Source organism: Schistocerca cancellata, chromosome 1, assembly GCF_023864275.1.
Source record: "Schistocerca cancellata isolate TAMUIC-IGC-003103 chromosome 1, iqSchCanc2.1, whole genome shotgun sequence".
Taxonomy (NCBI): domain Eukaryota; kingdom Metazoa; phylum Arthropoda; class Insecta; order Orthoptera; family Acrididae; genus Schistocerca; species Schistocerca cancellata.
In genome coordinates this window covers 1,104,254,397-1,104,271,494 of record NC_064626.1, presented here as the reverse complement: position 1 = coordinate 1,104,271,494, position 17,098 = coordinate 1,104,254,397, and the positions used below count along the sequence as shown (strand labels likewise).

The following is a 17,098-nucleotide window of genomic DNA, read 5'->3' as shown; positions in this document are numbered from 1 at the left end:
TGTATCATTTCAGTGACACTCTCTCTCTTACTTCGCGATAATACAAAACGTGCTGCCCTTCTTTGAATTTTCTCGATTTACTCCGTCAGTCCTTTCTGGTAAGGGTCCAACACCGCGCAGCAGTTTTCTAAAACGACGGACAAGCGTAGTGTAGGCAGTATCTTTAGTAGACCTGTTACATTTTCTGAATGTCCTGCCAATAAAACGCAGTCTATGGTTAGCCTTCCCCACATCATTTTCTATGTCTTCCTTCCAATTTAAGTTGTTCGTAATTCTAATTCCTAGGTATGATGAATTTCTATGTAACGGCCTTACGTGACCCTCACTGATCCATTTGGTCCCAAAAATATTGGCACATTTTATATTTGCGGTGGCTATAAGGCCCCCAGTACCAGAAGCATCCCTGATCGATATCTGGTACACAACATCCAAGGCTTTTCCATTCATTATACTTGTCTCCATTTTCAGTGTCACAGACTGTAAAGAAGGTGTGCTTGCAAATACCAATGGCAACAGCACACATTCCCAAAACTCCGATTATTACTTCCTTGGGTTATTTGAATTTTTATACACGCTGCTCAGACTGAAAAATATGCCACAAACGTGGCAGAGATTAATCGAATCCGCACTGTGCAACCTCCATTTTGCTTTCCATACTTGGACAATGTTCACTTTTTCTCTTCTTCACCACATGAGCACAAAGAACACCTTAAATAGGTTTTTAACACCCTGGGGTGATTAGGCATAACAGTTATCACCGAAAAATGCCACTTATGACAACAGGAAGTAACATTTCTAGGTCATTCTGTTTCGTCAGAGGGGATCAGACCAACACACAAGAGGAGTGTATTAGTTTGGCTAATGCCTAATCCCTCAATTTACAAGAAACTTTGTAGATTTTTGGGTATGGTCAATTTCCATTGGCATTATATTCCACAGACAGCAGTTATCCAAGCACCTCTCACCAACACCATTTCTGCTATGAACATTGAGGGAAACCAAACAATTCCATGGCTGGAGGATTTGTTATGAGCATTTGGCACTATGAAATGATCATTAATGAAAGCAGTGGCACTGGCTCATACCTCACTACTGCTCGCCTATCTATCACTGCCAACATTAGTGACACCACCGTCAGTGCAGTTTTACGACAAACATTGAATGGTATCCAGCAATCGCTATGTGTTTTCTCCAGCAAGTTAAGAGTATTCCAACAGTTATGGTTGCATATGATCACAAGTTATTAGCATTGGTGAAGCACTTCAGGGAAGACATTGAGGGCTGAAAAGTCACACTTTTCTCTTTGGTCCACGCCACCTGTGTCCACAGTAGGAACGTTTCCCTCCCATTATATGTCTTGCACTAATGTCCTCAATGTGCTCATTGATTTTGGTGATTTAGCTGCAGCAAAAGAACAATACAAACAGCTACGAGGCCTCTTACAGCACCCCAACATGTTCTTGTGGTTCCAGCACGTGCGCTCACACACACACACACACACACACACACACACACACATATATATATATATATATATATATATATATATATATATATATATATATATATTACACTATGGTGTGACCCATCAGAGGGCAGACTGCTGATGTCGTTCAGGAAAATGATCTTTGATGGCTTACATAATCTGTCCCATCCAGTGGCTCACCCTAACATGAGACTTATTACAGTAATGCTTTGTCTGACTGTGAGTTAAGGCTAATATTTTAACTACTGGCAACGCTGAATGAGGAAAGTTAATATTATATTTTTCTTAAAATTCCATGTTGTCATGGTTAAGGGTACATTCAGTTTAGAATAACAGACACATCATGTTAACACGAGTTGCATGGTATCCCCTGTAAACGGTAAAATCACACTCCACAAAATTTTGCTGTCGTTACAGCTGTGCATTTACCACACAGCATAAAATGATCAATTTTTATGTATTCTTAAGTACAGAAAAAGCAATATATGTATCAGAGTTTCACAACTATCTCACTTGTATTTTAAAGAAAATGCAAGCAAATTTTTCTTAATACACACAAAAGAAAGTAATAAGTTTTTTTGAAGTAAGCTATATTTTATTTTATTGACAACTTCACAGTCGCTACATAATTTTCAGAAATTAATCTTTTTGGGCGAGAATCTGCTTATTCTGCGCTCTTTAGGGTTTTAACAATTTTATGCGTTTGTTGATGTAGGAGTTGTGAATGTTTCTCGTTTTTTGTTTTTGCAACACACAAATCACAACCATGGGCTGTTTTCCTACGGCTATCCACAATTTCAAGTAATTCTTGATATTTGCCTTTGTAGTATCGTTTTTGTGTTTCATAAACAAGGTCGCACCTCGTACTGCTCAATAAACAGTAAAATTGTTACTAACAACCACTTTATAGAAATTTTCAGGCGCTTCGAAACACACACTTGGTAAAATTATTAACGTGAAAATCAAAACACTGCGATGGCGCTTAGAAATTCAGCCGTTAGATGGCAATTGAAAGACGGTAATCGGTCGTAGAGGAAGGAAAATGGCATCAAAAATTTAAAGCGACTTTAACTTATCTGCCACGGCTAAAAGTGACGTCCCTCGAGCGGCGCTACAGGAAATTTGGTGTTCCCACGCGAAACTTCCGTTGCGTCGATCGTGCGACGGTCAAGTGGCGTCACTTTTATTGCATGTGGAAGCCCACCTTATATATGCTAGTGGAGGAAGGTTCTTAATAACAATATCTTCTAATTAAACATTTCGCAGCCAGTTCCTGAGCCCTCGAAAACAAAATTTTCCATAGATTGTATGCGTTCTGAAAAAATTTGGACTGCATCTCGTTATAAAAAATAACGCATGCGAATGACCTGCGAACTGCTGTATATTTGATATTTTCTTCATATTATCTTTGGGAAAGTGCATTGTGGGAAACGAGAATGTAACGCCATCATAATGTATAATAGAATCAGATAATCTGTTTGTTTGTTTTGCTTTTTTAAATTTTTACGTTGTAACAACGCGTGATATAAAGTACTTTAATAGAGTATTCCTATCTTGTGTTTTATACGTGAGCACCATTTGCTGTGATATTCTGACAGATGTATTCCTGTTGATTGGAGCAAAGATCTTCGTCAAATAAGAGGAACGCTTATTAGAACGATACAGAAGAAAGCTTCTGGCGTTTTAAACACCAAAGGTACGTAACAAATAATTTTACCTTGTTTTAGACCTCAGTGCTACGCTATGTAATTTTTAATATGTTATAAATGAGTTAAGTTGCAGAAATCGGAGAACAGACACTAACATATCCGTTGGAAAATAAAAGGAAGTTTGAATTTAGTTACCGACGGGGATGGAATATGAGTGAGGAGTTCTTTCTTAGGTATTTGCTGTTTGCAGTTACTATTTCGGTTAATTTCTTTCAATAGAGAGATTAATACGTGGTGTTATTGTCCTATTTCATACCTGTTTTCCATTATGTCGGGAATTTTGTGTAAGTTGTTGGGATTGCATTGGTGTTAATTGGAGTATTTACAGATACGTTTGCCTTTCATCTTGCTTACATTTTTTTGGTTTCTGGAATTCGAACTTCGTTGCCAATACAAAATATGAATGAGTTGTACACATGTGCTGGTAACGTGAAGTAACTGAACTTAATAATGTGTAGTCAGAAAAAATGTGTGTAGGTGTTAGCAGTTTGTGTGTTTCACATTACAAATTAGTACAAGTAACTGATTCAGACCCACCCACACACAAAAGTAGACGATTTTCAGAAAATAGACGGAGCGGAGACAAATAATCCATGGGAGCAGCAATTTTTGAGAAATATTTTCCATTTTGTTTGTATTCCATACAAAACTTTCTTAGAAGGACGTTATTTGCATCGGAGATGTTGAGGTAATGATACATCTGTTTTGTACTGAAAAAAAAACCTATGTTAAAACACAAAATTCATTGATACACCTGTTTCATCGTCCACAGATAAAGTAAGCAGTAATAGTTAAAAAAAGTAAATGACCTGTCAGAAGGAGAGTACTCCGTTAGAACAGGACTGTACAAGAATTGAAACGTTTTTGGTTTTTTATATTAGGCCTTATATGTTGCTTTTCTCAATTTTGATTTTTGAAGCTGTTGGCAGGAACATTTCTCACATTCTTATGACTAAGGCTTATCTCAGTATACCACCGTTTGCAAATAAATATTCATTTTGAAAATTATAGGGTTATTTTCTAAAATATTCAATTGATTTCTGAGCTCTGTCTGTGTGGGCGTTACTCTTTATTTTTCATGTCTGTCACAGTGTTAAATCTCAAGTAGATTGGTTTTTGTTTCCTTGGGCTTTTGTTTAGGTACTTGCATGCACTCCTGTTTAATAGGGACCTAAGTTCTGGATGTTGAATGGTTTCACAATACGAATAAAACATTAGTTACTGAGCCCTTTTTGCATGTGATTTGCTGATGCTGCCGACAAAAAAATAGTGTGTGTGTGTGTGGGGGGGGGGGGGGAGGTAACAATGTTGTATCTAATATAATCAAGAGAATTTTAATAACATAGCTGCACGATTCTTTATCTGTCTAATATAGATGATATATTTACCTTTTTTAAAAAGCAATCATTTCTAGTAAGTGTAGAGTCAAACTAATATGTTCATTTTTGTCAAATTTAGCCAGTTTGCTATTGAAAAATAAAATGTACAGCAAGTAACCACATAAGGAAACAAATCAGGTATACATATCCTGTAGGTGGACTTGGTGTTCATAACTTTGATGTAAATTGTAAGCTGACCTGAGAGACGTGCAATTAAGTAAGCTGTTCATTACACAGAAATGTGCTGCAAGGATAATGTACAGCTTGTCTATAGTAAGTTGATTCATGCAGAGGCTGTTGGGAACAGCAGGATGCTCACCTTGCCCATTTATTAGGACTTCCAAAAGGAGAGGAGTGATGAGAAGAAGGTAGCATTAGCTTCTTTCCACAGTGATTGCACCATTGCTCTTCACAATGTGTACACTGACATTGCATGTCTAAGAGCAGCCTAATGTTGTCAGTGCTTGGAGGCGAATGAAAGTTTAACTAGTGCTGATTTTCTACACTTCTGGCAGTGCCAGTAAAATGGTGAGCTTATCATGGACAAGCTATTGGCAAATGATACACTAATAACCACAATATGTTTACTGTATCTACATGAAATTTTGTCTCACAAACTGACCACTATTTGAAAATACTAGTATTTATAAATTATAATATTAAGAACATAACTTGTCTCCATGACATAAACTTAATATATTTGACCCCTTCCCATGTGAATTAAAGCTCCTGATAGAGATAGAAAACTCATCTCCATATTTATCTGTCAAACGGTACCCAGCAGACACAAGAAGACATGTTACTATCATGGATTTTTATTTGTGTATTACATGACCTGCTCAGTGGTCATGTGTGTTTGGAATAATGGCTGATTTATGCCTGTTTGCATATTTGCATTTGAGATTTTGTGTAAAGATGTGAAATATTCCTGATTTCCACAGTCACATTACATATTGCAGCTGTAAGTAGAAATTGTGTTTTTTAATTGAAAAGCAAATTGAAATAATTTGTTCTTCACAACAATTGTTCTATATACGAATGTGATTAGATATATCTAATAGATTTAGAAGTAGGTATGGGTTAGTGTAAAAGCCAATCATGTAAACACTCAGCAAGTAACCTTGCATTTACAAAAGAAATATGTTTAAAAACAAATCATACGTTTGGCAGTATAATGTGGTGTCACAAATATGATTCATGAGACAAATGGGTATCCAAACAAACTTTCTGCAGTTAAAGTTATTTGAATTTTACATTACCAACATATTATTGCTGTCATAAACACCACCATCACTGGTACCACTATGTGTAGTATACGATGAAGTGACTGTGTGGGTGCTGGTAAGGCAAGTGACAGTTGCCATTCGCTTTACAAGCACCTACCGTGACTAATCCAGTAACAGTAAACCACTTAAGGAAACAGTAAGGGAAAAAGAAATATATTAACAGATGTGAATCACGACAACAAGTTTTATTTCAGATTGTGAAATGGTATGGGTTTTATTGATTATCTGTGCTTATCATATGCATTTTTGCAAGGATCACTGTGATAAATTTAGATATTTGATATTTACAGAAACATTTAAACAATTTCTTCCAGGCACTGTCATGAAAATATTAGCAATGCGAGAAGAGATTAGGTGACATTAAACACACGTTTTGTGCTGTCAGTGGCTACAGTTACTGGGAATTTCCATGGAATTGCCACACAGAGCGAATTTATATCAATCGAGAATAATTTTATACGTAAAATACAGGGTTAGGTTCTCATTTACTCACGTATTAGGTTTAAAATAGTAGAGTTTCTTAGTGTTTTTAGCAAATATAACCATTGTCCCCTTTAGGAAACACATTTTAATGTAAAATTCATACACTTAAAAATTTGACACTGAAACACACAATAAGACACCAATATTATTTTCATCTGCATCCTAAATTGCATCTGGATTATCTACAATGGAAGACTCTGATGGTCCTATACTCAGTTTTGTTTTCATGATTGGTTTCCTTACATGCCAGGCGTTTGTAGCTGGGCATTTGACATTCATTTGAAGTGCCACACTGCTTGGCAAAGAAATGTTTATTATTAGCTCTTTAGTCTTCTTTACCACTCGTTTATACAATTCTTTGTAACATGTAGGAAAAAGTTAAACTCCTCTCTTCACTATTGCACTTCTTACTTCTTCAAGATCATGTTCATCAAAAATTGTCATTGCAGATGTCATTTTCAAAGCCTTGGCCATTTTCTTTGGTGTCAGCTCTCTAACATGCCAAACTTCCTAAACTTCCGTTTCTTCTTCACTACTGTTCACACTGAAAACTATCAAGTCTTTGTTCGGGTCCTGGGAATGAGAGTTTTGGAAGTCACACACAATCTCTTCTTCAACATCAGTGAATCCAGTCTGCAATGTCATGTCTGTAAGTTCTCTCATTTTAATGTTGATATCATTGATCACTTCATCGTCTAGCACTTACACAGCATTGGGCCAGGTTTCTCCATACACAATCCATACATTTTGATATGCTGTCAGTCCATGTGTCTCTAATAACATCAGTCACTTCTTAATATTCAACTATAGCCAGAAAATCTTGATGGTAAGTCCATTATTTGAATCACATTCTTCTATTAAGCGAAGAAAATTTGATGCAGATAGTATCTACATCTACATATATACTCCACAAGCCGCTGTATGGTGCATGACAGAGGATACCATATACCTTTACTAGTAATTTCCTTTCCTGTACCACTCTGTAATAAAGCGGCAGAAAAATGCATCTACTTGACCCTATATGAGTCTTAATTTCTCTTGCTTTACCTTTGTGGTCCTTATGCAAAATGTATGTGGGTGGCAGTAGAATTATTCTCCATCAGCCGCAAATGCTGGCTTATTTGATCCATAATTTTCCTCGAAAAAAAAGTTGCCTTCCTTCCAGAAATTCGCATTTGAGTACCTAGCGCACCTCTGTAATACTTGCGAGTCACTCAAACCTGCCGGTAACAAATTTAGCAGCCTGTCTCGGAATTGCTTGGGTGACTTCCTTTAGGCTAGTCTGATTTGGTGTGAATCTCAAACACTCGAGCAGTACTTAAGAATGGATTGCAATAGTGTCCTGTATGCAGTCATCTTTACAGATGAACCAAATTTTGCTGAAATTCTCGCAATAAGCCAAAGTTGACTATTCACCTTTGTACTTCAATCCTTAAATGCTAATTCTGTTTCATACATACTGCTTTGCAGCCTAGATATTTAATCGACATGATGGTGTCAAATGTCACACTACTATTGCTTATTTGAACATTTTGGGTTTGTTTTTCCTAGTTGTCTGCTTAAACTTGTATGTATTATACATTTAGAGCCAGCTGTCACAAGCAATTGCAGATTGCTGCTCACCCTGTCCACCAGTTCATTAGTGTGTATAGAAAGTTATGTTGGACCTATCACAATTTCGTGCAGCGCTCATGATGCCCTCACCTCTGATGAAGAGTTGTCATTGAGGGCAATGTACCAGTTTGTTACTCAAGAGATCTTCAAGCCACTTACTTTTATCTGATAACCTGTTCCATATGCTCATACCTTTAAGTCTGCAGTGTTACACGGCGTCAAATGTTTTTTTGGAAACCTAGATGTATGGAATCTGCCTGTTGCTCTTCATCCATAGTTTGCAGGATATCATGTGAGAAAAGGGCAAGCTGAGTTCTTGATAAGCAATGCTTTTTTAAAACTGTGCTGATTAATGGAGAAGGGCTCTTCAGTCTGAAGAAAATCTAGTATATTCGAACTTCTGCAGCAAACTGAGGTTAAGGATATTAGTCTGTAATTTTGTGGGTCTGTTGGTCTACCCTTCTTATAAACAGGAGTCACCTGTGGGTTTTTTCCTGTTCCCTGGGACTTTGTGCTGAGTGAGAGATTCCTGATAAATGCAAGCTAAGTGAGTAGCCAGTGCAGTAGAGTACTCTTCGTAAAATCGCTACTGCTACACCAGACTGATCAAAGTGTGACTGGGTAGAAGCCTTGGACCCACTTAAATGATTTTATGTAAGACCAGAATTTTCTTGAATTCTTGACAACATCTTATGCAAAGGTATGACTGTGGTAGTTGTTGTATGCTTCACGCACTGATCTTTACACGTACTTGCAAATCTCTACTAACTTTTGCATGTTGTCAGTTGTGCATTCTCGTTTGAATCAAGAGTGCAACAGCCTTTGGTTCCTCAGCATTTTGTTGCTAAACTGCAGTGGCCCTTTTCCATCCTTAATCTAGTTACTCAGCAAATACTTCTCCAGAGCATGATTTACAATTTGTTTAAATTTTGCCCATGATTCCTCTGTGTCCATTGTACTGGAACCAAATGATGTTAATTATCTGTCTAAGTGAAATGCCAACAACTGCTTATCTGCTCTTTCTAGCAGAAATAATCTCCTAGCCATACTGAATATAGGAAAAAAGTTCCTGATCCGTGGAGTGAAGGATGGATATAAAGTGTTCTGTGGCAGAAACAGGGCTTCGGTGTTTATATTTGAATCAGTGATGGAAAGTGGGTGGCTGGGGGAACATTATTGAGGAGAAGATGAATTTTGAAAGGGACTTTTTTTTTCTTTCTCACAGCAGTCTTTCTCCATGCAGTTCTTTAAGGAAATGGTCATAGAAAATAGCAGAAAGTATCACAGCACTTTTTTTCCATCTCCAATGAACTCCCAGCCTGCTCTTGTCACAGCACTTTGGTACTCTAGGATTTTGAGAACAGTAGATGATAAGGGGTTTTAATTTGCAATCCCCTGCAGCATTTCCTCCAAAGAGAAATGGCGCAATAGTCATTGCTAGCCTTAAATCCGGGTATTGTTTTTGCTTCATTAGAGATGAAAGTGCAGCTAGACATCAGTTTCCAAAATAAGCCTGTTTCATCAAGGATGATTCCCAGTGAAGCCTCTTGCTGTCACACTTTCTTTAAACCTTTCTATAAATTCCTTGGCGTCATTTCATCTGCCTCTCCTATTATTTTAATGTTGTGAAAGCCAAAATGATCCTTGAAATGATCAAACCAACCTGAGCTGGCCTAGAAAGATGCTGGGTCATCCTCTTCTTTCGTTAAATATGTATACAAGCACTTGTTATTCAAATAGCAGCTCCAGAGAGATGGATGTCCTACTGATTGTCAGTCCAATGGCGTAGCATTCTTTTGCAGTCTGACGAGGAGTTGCGCCCCAATTTAGAACGGCGAGGTGTACATTTCGTCTGGTGTGTCCACTGGGGTCCAAGGGATAATCAGGTTACCATTGGTGCCTTCATCTTGCCCTTAGAGGGTGATACGTTGCCCGAGAAGGTCAAGGTGATGGCCTACCGCAGTGCTTTAAGTGCTGAAAGTTCGGCCATATGTCTTCCCGCTGTACTTCCAGCATCACATGTCGAGATTGCGGATGCCCATCACATCCCAATACTCAGTGTGCCCCACCTCCCGTCTGTGTCAACTGCGGAGAGCACCATTCGCCTTGCTCACCAGACTGCAGGATTCTCCAGAAACAAAGGAAAATCATGGAGTACAAGACCCTGGACTATTTGACCTACAATGAGCTTAAGAGGAAATTTGAATGCTTGCATCCTGTATGTATGACATCTTCTTATGCCACCGCTACAGCAGTTCTGGCACCATCAGCTCTGCCAACCCCAATCACCTCTTGAAGCCGGGAGACTACACCTGCCCCCTTGATGGTGGGGTGGCGTTTCCCTTCCTGTTGCTCCTGCACCACCTGCTTCAGGAACAACGCCCTCCCAACCATCGGGGACATCTGTCCCCACTTCTAAGCCGGAGAAGCATAAGTCTTCTTCGGCTTCTTTCACTAGGAAGGTGTCCCTTGGGTCACTCCCTTCCCAGGTTTCTGCTAGTGGGAAAGATGACACCTGCCAGTGGCTGAAGAGCCCAAAAGCAGCTGGTTGTAGGTCTTCACTCTCATCCACAGTCCCGAAGACTGAGCCAGTGAAGTCCTCCCAACCAGGGAAACCCAAGGAGCAGTGAGAGAAAGCCAAAAAGAAAACCCCTAAGACCAAGGAAATTATGGTGTCACCCACACCACCGCTGCCTACAAGCTCTGTGTCTGTGGATGAGGTGGAGATTCTGGCATCCACTGAGGACCTAGATCTCGCCAGACCCTCAGACACAATGTATATAGACAGCTCAGGCAATAAGTCTGTGGCAGCAGGTGACCCTGAGGCATAAACTGCCTCATTGAATGTTCCATGTCTTCCCAGTCTCACAATGACGTCATCCTGGCTGAGCTACGGCACCTGTTAAGCTTTATACCTGCTTTCTGTATTGCCCTCCAGGGAACCTGGTTCCCTGCACTGTGGACCTCTGCCCTCCATGGTTATAAGGGATATTACAGGAACTATAGCGACTATAATTGAGTGTCAGGTGGAGTTTATGTCATAAACTCAGACTGTAGTGCAACTGTGCCTCTTCAAACCCCTCTTGAAGCTGTCAGAATAAGGACGAAGCAGGAAATAACTGTCTGCAATGTATACCTTCCTCCAGATGGTGCAGTACCCCTGAATGTATTAGCTGCACTTATTGATTGACTCCCTTAAACCTTTCCTACTTTTGGGAGATTTTGACACCCATAACCCCTTGTGGGGTGGCACCGTGCTTATTGGCCGAGGCAGAGATGTCGAAACTTTACTGTCTCAGTTCGACCTGTGCCTCTTAAACACTGTGGCCACCACACATTTCAGTGTTGCTCATGGTAATTACTCGGTCATTGATTTATCAATTTGCATCCTGTCTATCCACTGGAGAGCACATGACGACCTGTGTGGTAGTGACCACTTCCCCATCTTCCTGTCACTGCCTCAGCGTCAGGCCCACGGATGCATGCCCAGATGGGATTTAAACAAGGCGGACTGGGACTTTCACCTCTGCTGTCACTGTTGAATCTCCCCCACATGGTAACACTGCTGTGATGGTTGAGCAGGTAACTACAACAATTGTTTCTGCAGCAGAAAACGCGATCCCTCGCTCTTTGTGGCGCCCCCGGCGCAAGGCGATCAGGAGCATCGGTGAGCTCTACAGTGGCATTCTTTCCTGGAGCACTTCATAACCTTTAAATGGCTCCGTGCTCGCGTTTGCCAACTTATCAAACAACGGAAGCAGGAGTATTGGGAGAGATACGTCTCAACCATTGGGTGTCATACGTCACCTTCCCATGTCTGGGCAAAGATCAAACGTCTTTTCTGGTACCGGACCCCAACATGTGTTCCCAGTGTTACCACAAATGGCATGTTATCTACCAACACAAATGCAATTGCCCAGCACTTTGCTCGAGCCTCTGCATCGGAGAATTACCCCCCAGCCTTTCGCACTGTCAAACGGCGGCTGGAGGGGAATGTCCTCTCATTCACAACATGCCACAGTGAATCCTATAACGCCCCATTTACAGAGTGGGAGCTCCTCAGTTCCCTTGTACATTGCCCTGACACAGCTCCTGGGCCTGATCGGATCCACAGCCAAATGATTAAACATCTCTCATCTGACTACAGGTGACATCTCCTCGTCATCTTCAACCGGATCTGGTGCGATGGCATATTTTCATCGCAATAGCGGGAGAGCACCATAATACTGGTGCTCAAACTTGGTAACAACCCGCTTGATGGTAGCTATCAGTCTCACCAAAGTTCTTTGTGAGCTGCTGGAACATATGATGTGTCAGCGGTTGGGTTGGATCCTGGAGTCACGTGGCCTACTGGCTCCATGTCAGGGCAGCTTCCGCCAGGATAGCTCTACCACTGATAATCTTGTGTCCCTCAAGTCTACCATCCGAACAGCCTTTTCCAGATGCCAAAACCTGGTTGCTGTCTTTTTTTGACTTAGGTAAAGCATACAACAGGACCTGGCGACATCATATCCTTGCCACATTGTATGAGTGGGGTCTCTGGAGCCCGCTCCCGATTTTTATCCAAAACTTCCTGTTGCTCCGTACTTTCCATCTCCAAGTTGGTGCCTCCCACAGTTCCATCCATATCCAGGAGAATGGAGTCTTACAGGGCTCTGTATTTGTGTGGCCATCAACGGTCTAGCAGCAGCTGTCAGGCCCTCTGTCTCACCTTCTCTGTATGCAGACGACTTCTGCATTTCGTACTGCTGCTCCAGTACTGGTGTTGCTGAGCGTCGCCTACAGGGAGCCATGCACAAGGCGCAATCATGGGCTCTAGCTCACATCTTCCAGTTTTCAGCCGCAAAGTCGTGTGTGATGCACTTCTGTCGACGTCGTACCATTCATCCAGACCCAGAACTTTACCTTCATGTCGATCCACTCACTGTAGTGGAGACATGTCGATTCTTAGGACTGGTTTTCGACGCTCAATTGACTTGGCTTCCTCATCTTAACTGCTGGCAGCACCTCAGTGCCCTCTGTTGCCTGAGCAACACCAGTTGGGGTGCAGATCATTCTATGCTGCTGCAGCTCTACAAAGCCCTTGTTCAATCCCGAATTGGCTATAGGAGTGTGTTTTATGGTTTGGCAGCGCCCTCAGCATTGCATTTACTCAACCCTGCGCACTACTGCGGGGTTCGGCTAGCGACAGGAGCATTTAGGACGAGTCCGGTGACCAGCGTACTGGTGGAGGCTGAGGTCCCTCCATTGCAAATCAGACGTGTACAACTGCTCGCCAGTTACGTTGCACACATTTGTTGTTCTCCTGAGCATCCGAATTACCATCTCCTTTTCCCGCCTGTGGCAGTCCATCTCCCGCATTGGCGGCTCAGGTCGGGGCTAATGATTGCGGTTCATGTGTCCTTTCCTTTGTCACCTCTACTTGTGGTCTGTTCATGTATGCCTCCATGGTGTACGCCTTGGCCGCAGCTTCATCTAGATCTTTCACGTGGCTCTAAGGACTCCATTAACCCTGCAGCTACCCGCTGTCACTTCCTCTCGATTCTTGACGTGTTCCAGGACTGTGAAGTGGTTTACACCAACGGGTTGATGGCTGATGGTTGCGTTGGCTTTGCCTACGTTCACGGTGGCCATATTGAACAGCATTCCTTACCCATTGGATGTGGTGTATTCACTGCAGAGCTGGTGGCCATTTCTTGTGCACTTCAGTATCTCCATTCATGCAATGAGGAGTCTTTTATATACTGACTCTTTGAGCAGCCTGAAAACTATCGACCAGTGCTACCCTCATCATCCTTTGGTAGTGTCCATCCAGGAGTCCATCTATGCCCTGGAACAGTCCAGGTCCAGTTGTTCAGTGGTGTTCGTCTGGCCCCTGGTCACGTCGGAATCCCAGGAAATGAACTTGCTGACAGGCTACACTGAAACCACTTATGGAGATGGACATCCCCTTAACTGACCTGCGTTCATTATTACGCCTCAAGGTTTTGTCAGCTTTGGGAGACGGAATGGCAAAATCTCAGTACGCTTAACAAACTGCGAGCCATTAAGAGGACCATGAATGTGTGGAAGTCCCCAATGAGGGCATCTCGTAGGGATTCCGTGGTTCTCTGCCGGCTCTGAATTGGCCATGCCTGGGCGACCCACGGCTATCTTCTGCGCTGTGAAGACCTGCCTGAGTGTCGGTGCGGCGCCTGGTTGACAGTGGCACATATTCTTCTGCCATCTTCTTATTTGGCTGCCGTGTGACTTCATCTTAGGTTGCCTGACTCTTTATCATTGATTTTAGCAGACAACGCTTCATCGGCTGATTTGGTTTTACGTTTCATGTGTGAGGGTGGGTTTTATCATTTGGTCAGAGTTTTAGCACATGTCCTTTGTCCCTCTGTGTCCTCCACCCTAGTGCTTTTAGGATGGAGGCTTTAATAATGTGTTGCGGGGTGGCTGGCTTTTCCTTTTTATTTTCGTGGTCGACCAGCCACTGTAATCTGCTTTCTTGTTTTACTCTCTTCTAACTGTTTCTTGCCTGTCTGTTGTTTTTTTGTCCTTTTGTTCCTTTTAGTGTTTGTTGCCTTACCTTCATTCTTGTGGTCTTTCCTTCCTTTCTGTTTTGTGTTATATGTCTCATCTGTTTTATTCTCCTACTTGTGGCATTGTTTTATTAGGAACAAGGAACCGATGACCTTTCCCCCTCTTTTAAACCAACTAACCAGTAGCTGGTGAAATGAGAAAGAAGAAGATTTTAACGTAGCAACAAGAGAAGTTACGTATTTCTCAGAACTCGTCACAGTCCTTCATGAATTGCTCGTCACTACCTTCCTGGTATGGTTGACAACTCAGGCCACTCCTGTTGTGCAACATTTACAGTGACTTCTTTTGTCAGCATTTTGATCTTAGTGAGGGTAAACTTCTTGCTGCTGTTTTTTGCCGCATAACATTTCACCTAGACCCATATACTATGTTGGATTTATATGAGCATGGTACAGAGGAAGCCTGATTGAACTATGCTGTTTACCGTTAGCCAGTTCGTCGACCTGGTAGTGTGGAGTTTTGACTTTTACAACACTACATATTCCATTAACTTCGCCATATATACACTACGTTAAACTTTTATCTTGTGGAACATTCCTTGTACCCCGAGCAAAACACCAGCTTTCCTCCAGTGCACTGTTGGAGCTTCACGCATCACAACTGCGTGGTATGGTGTTTTGTCCATTACTTTTGTCGAATTCTGAGGAATGTTTTGCAGCAGAATGTTTCTTCTCAGCCGGTGAACGTGTTCTTGGACGACATTTTCATTGCAAATCTCTTGGTCATATGTACTGCACTGTTGATATTAATGCAATGCCAACACAAAACACTTGTTTACAATACCTGACAACTACAGAACTTTTCAATGCGAGAAAATATAATTTCACAATAAGAGTTGACAAACATTGATGCATGTAATGCGTGGCACCACATGGTACTGTTTATTGATGATGTGGCAACAGAAGCGCTTTACCTGGTGAAACGCTAGCCATTTGGTAGGGAAAGCCAGCTTGCTATTGGTGTTACCTGGGCAACGGCGTCTCATCCCCCTCTGGTCAGCCAAACGTCAAAAGTCACAACTAACTTTAAACGCACTATAAGTTAGTCGAAGATTGAGCAGTTTTTCGAATTGATTTTGCACTGTCATGAATAGTGCTTAACAGTGGACTCACTAAGTCCCAAATCATGCTGAATATCAACAGTAAGCTCATCTTTCTCATAACAATCCAGAACTTGTAACTTCGTAATGCTTACAATCATTATGTGTGCTGCTTTCCTGTGACAGCATACTCTCTTACCTGATACGTGCAACTTCACTGCTGAACGGAATTGAACTGATGATTCGTGTCTCAAAAAACACAACAGAAGATGCTCATTGAGATGTATTAGTGCTTCTGTACTGTTAACAGATGGCAGCACTGGACCTAAAACTAAAATTGTATAGATGCAAACATGCAGATAATCTGTCAGTGTGTAACAGGATCTACCTGTATTCGGGCAATGTGCTAAATGAATTTAATTAGGTGTGAGACAATTTTTGTTGATAGTCATAAGGTATTAGAATCATTTGTTTGTTGTAAGTGTATTAGTGAACTAGAAAATTAGTTTGTTATGCCTTTGAAAGTAATTTCCCCAACAACTTTCTTTCGGCGGGGAATTGACTTGAGAAGGAAAGATAGAGGTTGTGATAGTATTGTATATATATCTCTCTCTCTCTTCTGCTGCTTAGTGCAGGGGACTGACTTCATTCACTGTCAAAGTGTTCAAGCCAGTCCACAATCATCTTTATCCAAGAAGGATGAAAACTGACAAGCAATATTTCAAAATGTAGCTCTAGTGGGTGTCTTAAGGTCAGACTGTGTACTCTGGTTCTGTTGATTGAATCAAGTGCAGCTGTTTCCCTTCCATTATACCTCTTCTCTGATGTACTTTTTATTATTTTTGATGAACAAAATCACTGTTAATTCTTGAGACATAGTGCTGCCTTTCTGACTATTTCATTGACATGACATTAAACTTATGTGTTTCTTAATTTTTTGCTCTCAGCCATAACTAATGGCTGTTTATGAATTCAGCAACTGGACTTTGAATGAAACATTGACACTTTTAACTGAATGTGTTTAGTGTTAGGCTTGATCTGCAAACATTCTTGCTTTGGGTAGCTGGACTCTACTGTAGTTAGGTGAAGTTCCTAGTGTATACCTTTGTATTGTTCTGAAATTGAGAGACTGGTTTTCATATTCGCAAAATCCAGATTGAACTCAGTGTGTAGCCTATTACATTGCTAGAATTTTCATTTTCCTGCATGTAGCATGTGGCAGCTGTATGTAAATGGGAATCTGTACTGTACATGCACTGAAGGAAGGCACTGGCGAGGTGATTGATAGGAGTTGAAGATTTGAAAGAAGTAGATTGACAGAAAATGATAACTTTCTGCCCCTGTCAGCTTTAGCAACCAGGCAGCATTATATTTGGTGTGTCTGTGTCCATTAAATTAGAATGGACCCACAGAGTTAATTATTGGTTATATTTTTTTGCAGTTAAGTTTGAAATCTTCGTTTCTATTGGCCTGTTAGATGGTATGTTGGCTACTTTATAAACCTGGTAGTA

General features: G+C 41.1%; 1 protein-coding gene across 5 annotated transcripts in view; it reads left to right on the top strand.

Annotated features, from left to right (window-relative positions):
* Positions 1-2,907: 2,907 nt before the first annotated feature.
* Positions 2,908-17,098, top strand: part of LOC126091904 (serine/threonine-protein phosphatase 6 regulatory subunit 3) — a 183,393-nt gene continuing 169,202 nt past the window's right edge. For 4 of the 5 annotated variants that reach the window (XM_049907236.1, XM_049907245.1, XM_049907228.1 and 1 more), the window contains exon 1: positions 2,908-3,182. The gene's annotated coding sequence lies outside the window, so the exon portion shown is untranslated. The remainder of the gene's footprint in view (positions 3,183-17,098) is intronic. The other variant, XM_049907219.1, reaches the window with a different exon arrangement.